Here is an 8,690-nt window from a genome sequence, read left to right as displayed (position 1 = left end):
CTTATTCCCTATTAATTTCATCAAACTAAAGCCGAGGTATTTCCTCAAACTGTCTGTTGTTCTGATATTATGTAAAATTTTTTGTTAGAATTCAACAAACTGACGACAAGTTGTCAACATGCACGCACAAATGCTGTCAATGTGATAAGTTTATTATTCCTCAATGCATGCACTTACAATTTTATAAACTCATGAAGGTTATTTGCCCTCCTGGTGCTAACTTTGTTCCACGTTAAATTACAATGACAGCAAATTGTGGGCAAGTTCACAACATACATGCAGTGCATTAATTTGCCCGATATACTCAATCTCGCTTGGCTATCTGGGTTGTTATCAAAATTGAAACAATCCTTGCTATAAAAAGCTCACGATATGTGATTTTAACAGGCCTGGCTAGCTGAGTAGGAGCCAATTTTCGATTTCTGCGAAAGGAGTGGATATAATTTGCCCACATTCAAAGTGGCCACGCGTAAATTTTACCATGTTCGAAATGGCCACGTGAAATATTGCACGGAGTTCAATTTGCCCACGTTCGAAACGGCCACGTTCGGAACGGGTTCGAAATGGCCACGTTCGGAATGGCCACGTTCAAATTGGCCACGTTCGAAACGGCCATGTTTGGAATAATTTTTTTCTTGTTTGCGTGGAAAGTTACAAACCCATATGGTGCATCCCTTTGTAACCGTGAATCCTGTGTGCCTATTGGCTGCGGATAGCCGCGGGATTCAGGGTCCGGGCGGCGGGCTCGAATAAGTGAGAAGACGGTGTGTTCGGTAATACTGGGTGTTTACGATAATGGCTATCCGAGTAATTTTCTCTAGGACCAAAATATATGATAAGCACAACCATCTACTATCATCATGATTCGTGACAACTCAATGCTGTCCGGTATAGCCAAATCATCACGAGCAAGCAGGGGCTGTAATCTCTTATGTATTTTTCGTGACCAGCGTTTGTTGCGCCACCGCTGTAAGCGAACCCGCCGAACCGAACTAAAATGCAATATGGCCGTCTAAAATCAACATGGCCGTAGTAATGAGTTCCGTTCAACAAGCAAAGTAAAGTGAAGCAAAGCTTACGAGCGAAGAAGGAGGTTATTTCTTACGAACGGAATAATTTAAAACTGATGGTATGTAATCGCAATTCCGCTTACAGAAACAGCTTTTTTCTCGCTGCGATTTAATTTGTGGTATGGTATAAAGAGACTTCTTTTTTTAGACACCAGTAGCTGTTCTTATGTGTACACCAGCCTTCGACACCATATAGAATAAAGATGCTGTCAGAGGAGTTAGATGAGGGAGCTACAACCAAGAAAAAGCAATCTGTGATCACATTACTTAGCTTCGACAAACGATGACCTAAGTTCAACTGATTGTAGGCTCTTACGTCCACGTGGAATCAGCTGCTCCTTTGCAACTTGCAACAGGCTAAGGCTGCGTTCCGATATTAATTGTCAGTACTGAAAATCTACAGTATATGTGACATAAACTATAGATTTTCAGTACTGGCAGTGAATATCGAAACGCAGCCTAAGTTACGAAGAAGCAGCTGATTCCACATGAACGTAAGAAAGAGGCTACAATCAGTTGAACTTTGGTCATCGTTTGTCGAAGCTAATGGGTGTCAAGACAAATCACTTGAATGCAAACTACTTTCCAGTATGTTGTAGCATAAGAAAGCAAGAAAATTGTATTGGAGGAGAAACAACGTGATTTAGAGAATAAGGTGCTCTGTCACATAGAATGTAATTCTATTATAAAAACATGTAATGGTTCCATAAAATAAATAAGTTCAAAAAATTTATTAAATATTAATTTGAATGTGTATGTATGTGCATGTGTGTACGTACGGGTCAATGGGCGGGAAGGGGAGTGAGGTGAAAGGGGAAAGAGCGGCCATATTGCATTTTAGTTCGGCTCGGCTGGTTCGCTTGCAGCGGCGGCGCCACAAACCCTGTTCACGAAAAAAGCATGGGAGATTACAGCCTCTGATGTGATGCAGTGAATATTTGGCACGCGCACACACACACACACACACACACACACGGGGGGGGCAAGGGGGGCCTTTGGCCCCCCTCCCGCACTCACCCCGTCCAAGTCGCTAATCTATGTAGACTTTACTCTGCTTGCAATGTACATGGATTGCATTTGGTCCGTGCGCACGTGCAATATGCGCATGTGCAGTGTGCGCATTTGGTCCGTGTGCATTTGGTCCGTGCGCATTTGGTCTGTGTCCGTTTCGCACTGTGTCCGTTTTGCTCTGTGCGCATTTGGTCTGTGTCCGTTTGTTACTGTGTCCGTTTATTACTGTGTCCGTTTGGTCTGTGTCCGTTTGTTACTGTGTCCGTTTCACTCAGCCTGCTGTGTCCGTTTATTACTGTGCGCATCTGGGACGCTCCCAATATTTTTTATTCATGTTTCTAAAAGTAATAATTTAAATTAAATTAAATTCTTTTTAATGCTGCCCAGCAAACACAAAGTAAGAGTAACGTAATATTAATGTTATTATTCCCCACTCAACAATATAACTGCTACGTACAAGGCATGTTACATTGATACGGATAGCCCGCTATCATTCTTGATAGAACATTCTGTTGGGCTCGGTTCAAGCCAAATCTGGATATCCTAGTGATATTTAAGTCAACAAAATTTTCTATATAGTAAATCCCTGTCCCTCTATTGATCCTCTTGAAGAAATCCTTTTCAATTTTATTGTATTCCATCTTCAAAATCCTCAAGACATCCATAAATGTGATTTATCTTCCATATATTCCCCTATCAACGCGCCATCCTTGGCTGTCAAATCTGCTTTTTCATTGCCAACAATGTTTTTGTGAGCCGGGCACCATGAGAAGCGTACTTTACCGCCCTGCTTATGTATGTTATTTATTAAGTCCCTGATGTCCTCCATCCAGTGATTGAGTTTTATAATCGTATTTTTATATATGTCCGAAGTGGAGCTAATTATATCTAAGTTGCTTTTTGAATCTGTACAAATGCTGATATATTTCCAACCGTAAGCTTGTGATATCTCTATGGCCTTGTAAATTGCCACCGATTCTGCTGTAAAAGAGCTAGTAAAATGGTTAAGTTTATATTTATAATATGCGTCGATATGTGGAATATATACTGCGCAGCCAACCAAATAGGTATTATTTTCCAGTTCCGTTCTGGAGCCGTCCGTAAATATCACTATCTCTTCCTCTTCAACTGAATGCTATTAGATTGTTAAAAGCATTATTGAGATTACATCAAAGCTAATCTACCAGATCTGAAATCAATTTCTATTTCCTCTTGAACAAATGGTCGTGAATAATGATACACCGGGTGAATCTTCCATCTATGGAGGTATTTTTCATATGGTTTGATGTATGGCCATCTTTTAACTAAAAACGGTATATATTTCTAACTGCCAAGTGTTTTGTTTGGGTTGCAATGTAGTTTTTGATTTTATTAATGATGATATTACTTTTGAGTTGTATTAGTTTACAAACATATCTGTCCATTTTGGCGTTTATGCGGCCAATTAAACTTTTTTGTTGACTGAATTTCCAGCAGACTCTATTCGGTGTAGACTTAGGCAGACCAATTGCTATTTTAAATGCTTGGCATAGGACTTTTTCTAAGATTTTTACGTAGCAGCATGCGGCACTTATATACCACATGCTTCCCTACTCGATCTGAGCCCCTATAGTCGAATTTACAAACTTTAGACAATATAACGAACGTATGCCCCATGATGGTCCAACTAGCCATTTTAATATGTTAATATATTTCATTGTTTTAGACTTAAGATATTCGATGTTTCTCCATCTTAAACCCGAATCCAGAACCAAGCCCAAATACTTTATCTCATTACTCATTTCAATTGACCTTGAATCCAGTACCAGACAGCCAGTATTCACAGTAGGCTTTTTCCTATTGAAGCTTTTTTCTTACACCAAAGCTTCTAGCTCATTTCTGCAAGCATTTTATTATTCTTTCATGTAATAAGATTAGTGCGTACTAGTTATTTGTACGTACAGAGTCTTTAAAACTTATGTGTTACAAATGAAATATACAAAGCGACTGCACAAAAATATAATTTTCTAGCTTTTTTTGTTTTTTACATAATATTATAAGTAGGCACTATTTGTTATTGTCTTATACTTTAATTCTGGAGAAGGATTTTTAATTCTATGAAATCAGTAAAAAAATAGGCCTAATTAAAAATAATAACGTTCAATCGGTAAAACAGACGACTCCAGCATCCCCTTAAAGATAAATAGAAGTGATTCAATCGCTTTAATAAGCAACATCTTAAGGAGAGCATTACTTATGCAATCCGGCCCCGGAGTACTTTCGATTTTTAAGTTATTAATAATTGTAAGAAGTTTGTACATGTTAAATTGTATTTCAAAATCTTTACGAGAAATTGAAGTTATTGGACTGTCAAAAGGTTGACTAACCCAGTCAGGCGCCATATTGTTTATTGTTCCATAGATTGTCGGTGTCACATGAGCCTTAGAAGGATTAACTGGATTTAGAAATGAACATTTCCTAAAGGAGTTAATGACTTGCCAAAAATTTCTGGTTTCCAGATTGGAGTTCAGATCATTTATTAGATTTCTAAAATTTTGATTTTTTTTTCTTTTATTGGTGAGTTTCCTAGTATCTTCTAAAGTTTTCCTATATTCCTGTAAATTATACCGGGAATGGCACTTTCTTAGATTTTCATAAGCGATTCTTCTTCTCTCCACAGCTTGTCTACACTCCTCGTCCCACCCTGGCTTGTCCTGAGTTTTCCTTTCTTTTCTGTGTGTTGGTGTAAATCTATATCGACACTTCCGTAGATTAAAACTCTTCTTCACGCCACCACCATCTATTAAGACAATTTCAGAACGAATTGCACTTCCAATTATCATTTCCTCCCATTGAGAGTATAACTCAACCCCCTTTCTATGTGTGTCAACCGGGGGAGTCACAGCCTCTGATGTGATTTCCATGAACATGTCTTTGTCCATACGAGAGGTGTCTATAAGCTTCCTTCTAGAATAATTACTGGAGAGGATTCAATGTTAGATTTTTTACTTTGAGAAAAATCACTAATCAAAAACGAAATTGGCATATGATCGCTGCCAGCCGAGTCTGAACCAACCGACCATGATGATACGGATAAAAATTGTCCAGAAACCAAAGTCAGGTCTGACACGCTTTCATAATTCGGATTAGCCGAAATTTTAGTATACGAGCCATCATTCAGAATCATGAATGGAGATCTAATTATAATCTCACTCAAAGATTTACCTACAGAGTTTGTACGAGAAGATCCCCATGCAGTGTTTTGCGCGTTAAAATCTCCGCAGATGCAGACATCGAACTCCGACATCATATTAGACAGAGCCGTAAAGATCTTGTTCCATGTGCTTTTGCTTACGTGATTAGAAGGAGGTCTATACAAAGAAACAAACATTATCTTCTTTCTGGATTTTTTCTTGTCCATGATAGATACCGCAGTGTACTCAATTCCCACATTGAGGGGCAAGTTAATGTTAAGAGATTTGGCATCCAAATTATTCTTGACCAGGATAGCCGTACCACCGCTTAACACATCAACGTTTCTATCCGTCCTAAAAATATTATAATTATTAAAAGAAATTTATTCCTCGGAGAAAGCCAGGTTTCTTGCAGGCATACTAAGTCATATTCTGTAATCAGGTTAGATAGCTCATGTTTTTTGCCGATAATGCCTCTAGAGTTCCACTAAAGGACTTTTATATCCATTTTTAATAATCAATATGTGAACCTTTTGCCCGTTAGTAGACTACAAAAATCTATTAATATTATTGAGTCATCAAAAATTGAGGCGGCAAAGTAAATAAAATTACCATATTTCGCAATTGTTAATGCTCCTGAATTATCCTCAAATATTTTTACAGATTCTTTTATCTCAACATTAAAGATTTCTTTTAACATATTTCTTACAAAATTAACTCAGTAACTGCCTCTGATAACGCTACGTATTCGGCGAAGGTTGATGATTTTGTTACAGAACTTTGTTTGTGCGATTTCCAATATATTACATTGTTGAACATTCTGATAACATATCCGGTTGTAGATTTTCTATCATTACAGTCTCCTGCCCAGTCGGCATCTACCATGCAATCTAGTATTTCAGCATTAATATTTTTGGTGTATATCAACTTTAATTGTTTAGTTTTGTATAAATATTTTAAAACTCGTAGCGCATACTTAAAATGGGTTTCATCATAACAATTTTGATATCTACTTAGATAGTTTACACTATAAGCAATGTCTGGTCTGGTACCCATGCTAACATATAATAGTTCGCCAATCAAATTTCTATACTTTATTTTCACATTTACTTCGTTCGCGGGCTCTAACTTTAAATTAACTTCCATAGGTGTATTGTACAGTTTCGCATGGTCTAAATTGTACTTTTGAGCTAAAGATTCTATGTACTTTTCTTGACTTAGGGTCATTATATTTCGTTCTGTATCAGACTCAATATTTATACCAATATAGTTCCTAACTTTTCCTATATCTTTCATCTTAAAACGATTTGACAATTTTAATTTAACATCATTAATCTTATTCTGATTCTTGCAACATATTAGCAAATCATCAACAAATAATAATACATAAGTTTGTTCTTTATCATTATTTTGTACGTACAAACAGTAGTCATAATTACTTCGCTTAAAATCTAACTTACTCATAAAATCATTAAAGCATTCGTACCATGCTCTTGGACTTTCTCTCAAACCGTATAAAGACTTTAACAACTTGTAGACTTTATTAGTACCACACTTGTATCCTTCTGGCTGATTTACATACACTTCAGAAATGACTTGACCATTTAAGAAAGCTGTCTCTACATCCATTTGATCTATCAATACATTATTTTGACAACAATACGAGAGTAGTATTTTCATTGTTTGCATTTTGGCTACAGGTGAATAAATATTTTCTATCTGATCCTTTTGCTGAAAACCTCTCACAACTAACCTAGCTTTATATGTTTTTTCATCTTTCTTTTTATAAATACATTTTACATCTATTACAGTTTTATCTTGTGGCCTATCAATTAATTTCCATGTTTTATTTTTTTTTAAACTTTCCATTTCAGAATTCATAGCCCTTTTCCAATTTTCAGATTCTTGAGATTCTATTGCCTCCTGAAATGTACTGGGTACAGTAGCATCGCAATAGTTTACATATATAAAATTAGTTACGTAGTCATCATTAAAATATTTACTGTTAGTTTTTTTATTTCGTGTAGAACGTCTGATTTCTGATTTGTCACGCATTGTTTTATAACCTACTTTATTACTTTTACATTTGGAATTTTTATTCTTAGAGTCTTCTGCGATTATTGTTCCTTTAAGTGGATCGAGTTTTTCACTGGAGTCAGATTCTAAACTTTGATAGTCATCTTCATCACTTTCACTGTCGCTCGCTTTATTACTACAATTGCTACTTATATCGTTCTCATCCTCGTCATTATTAGATAGACCTATACATTTTACCCCTTCTTCAATCACATCTACATGCCTTGCATTAATGATTCTGTTATTAATTAGAACTCTATATCCTGTTTCTGTATAGCCTAACAATACTCCTAATCTTGCTTTATCATCCCACTTAGATTTTCTTAATTGCTCTGGTATTCTAACAAATACTCTACTTCCATAGACTTTTAGGTACTTTACATTAGGTTTTTTATTAAAAAATATTTCGTACGGTGATTTTCTATCTATTGTGTTAGCTAAGGTTCGATTTTTTAGATACGCAGCAGCTTTCACAACTTCAGGCCAGAACATTCTATTTACTTTTGCTTCTTTTAGCAAACACCGAGCTGTATTCATAATAGACCTATTATATCGTTCCGCTACTCCATTTAATTCATGAACATAAGGTGGGCATGGAATGATGTAAATCCCCTTTTTTTTAATAAAGTTGTAAACATTAGTATTTAGATACTCTTTACCATTGTCGCAAACTACATTTTTAACTCTTTTTCCTGTCATATTTTCTACTAGGTTTACATAATCAATAAAGCAGTTATACACTTCGGACTTTGTTTTGATGCAATAAATTTTAGTTAACTTGCTGTAGTCATCTATAAACGTTAAAAAATATTTTTCACCGTTATTTCCTACTGTTGGGTAAGGCCCATTTACATCGGTATGTATAACTTCCAAAACAGCTTTTGTTTTACTTCTATTATTTTCAAAAGGTAAATTTGTCATTTTACTTTCTATGCAAATAGCGCATCTTATGTGCTCTGATTCTAATTCTTTAGGTAAACCAATCAATAATTCATTCTTACACAATTTGTTTAAATAGTAGAAATTTACATGGCCCAATGCACGATGCCATTTCTCTTTCAAAGTCATATTAAAATTTTTAACTGTATTGACACTGTTAGGATAAGTAACGTTGGAAAATTAACAAAAGGAAACTGAAAGAAAGAAACAGATTCATTTAACATAGAATTAAGGAGAATTTTAGTGATGATTTGAACATAGATTAACGCTTCGCGTCATACGACAGGTTTCGATGGTGTGTTCAATTAAGTTCAGGAGTTTTTCGGTCTGTTCCGCTGTGATGAAAAAACGTTGTCCGTGCACGTTCTTTTGTCACCAGCCAGGATGGGAGGATCGAGGACTCGGTCAAGGAAAGGGGGAA

At 36.1% G+C, this 8,690-nt stretch overlaps 1 long non-coding RNA gene across 1 annotated transcript; it reads left to right on the top strand.

Annotated features, from left to right (window-relative positions):
- The first annotated feature begins 896 nt into the window (after positions 1-896).
- Positions 897-1,799, top strand: LOC118647001. Its single transcript, XR_004964336.1, has 2 exons — positions 897-1,129; positions 1,219-1,799. It is a non-coding gene; the product is annotated as an uncharacterized LOC118647001 (long non-coding RNA).
- The last annotated feature ends 6,891 nt before the right edge of the window (positions 1,800-8,690 follow it).

The sequence above is a fragment of the Monomorium pharaonis genome, chromosome 8 (genome assembly GCF_013373865.1).
Source record: "Monomorium pharaonis isolate MP-MQ-018 chromosome 8, ASM1337386v2, whole genome shotgun sequence".
NCBI lineage: Eukaryota > Metazoa > Arthropoda > Insecta > Hymenoptera > Formicidae > Monomorium > Monomorium pharaonis.
Note: the sequence above shows the minus strand (reverse complement) of the source record. Positions and strands in the feature narration are given on the sequence as shown.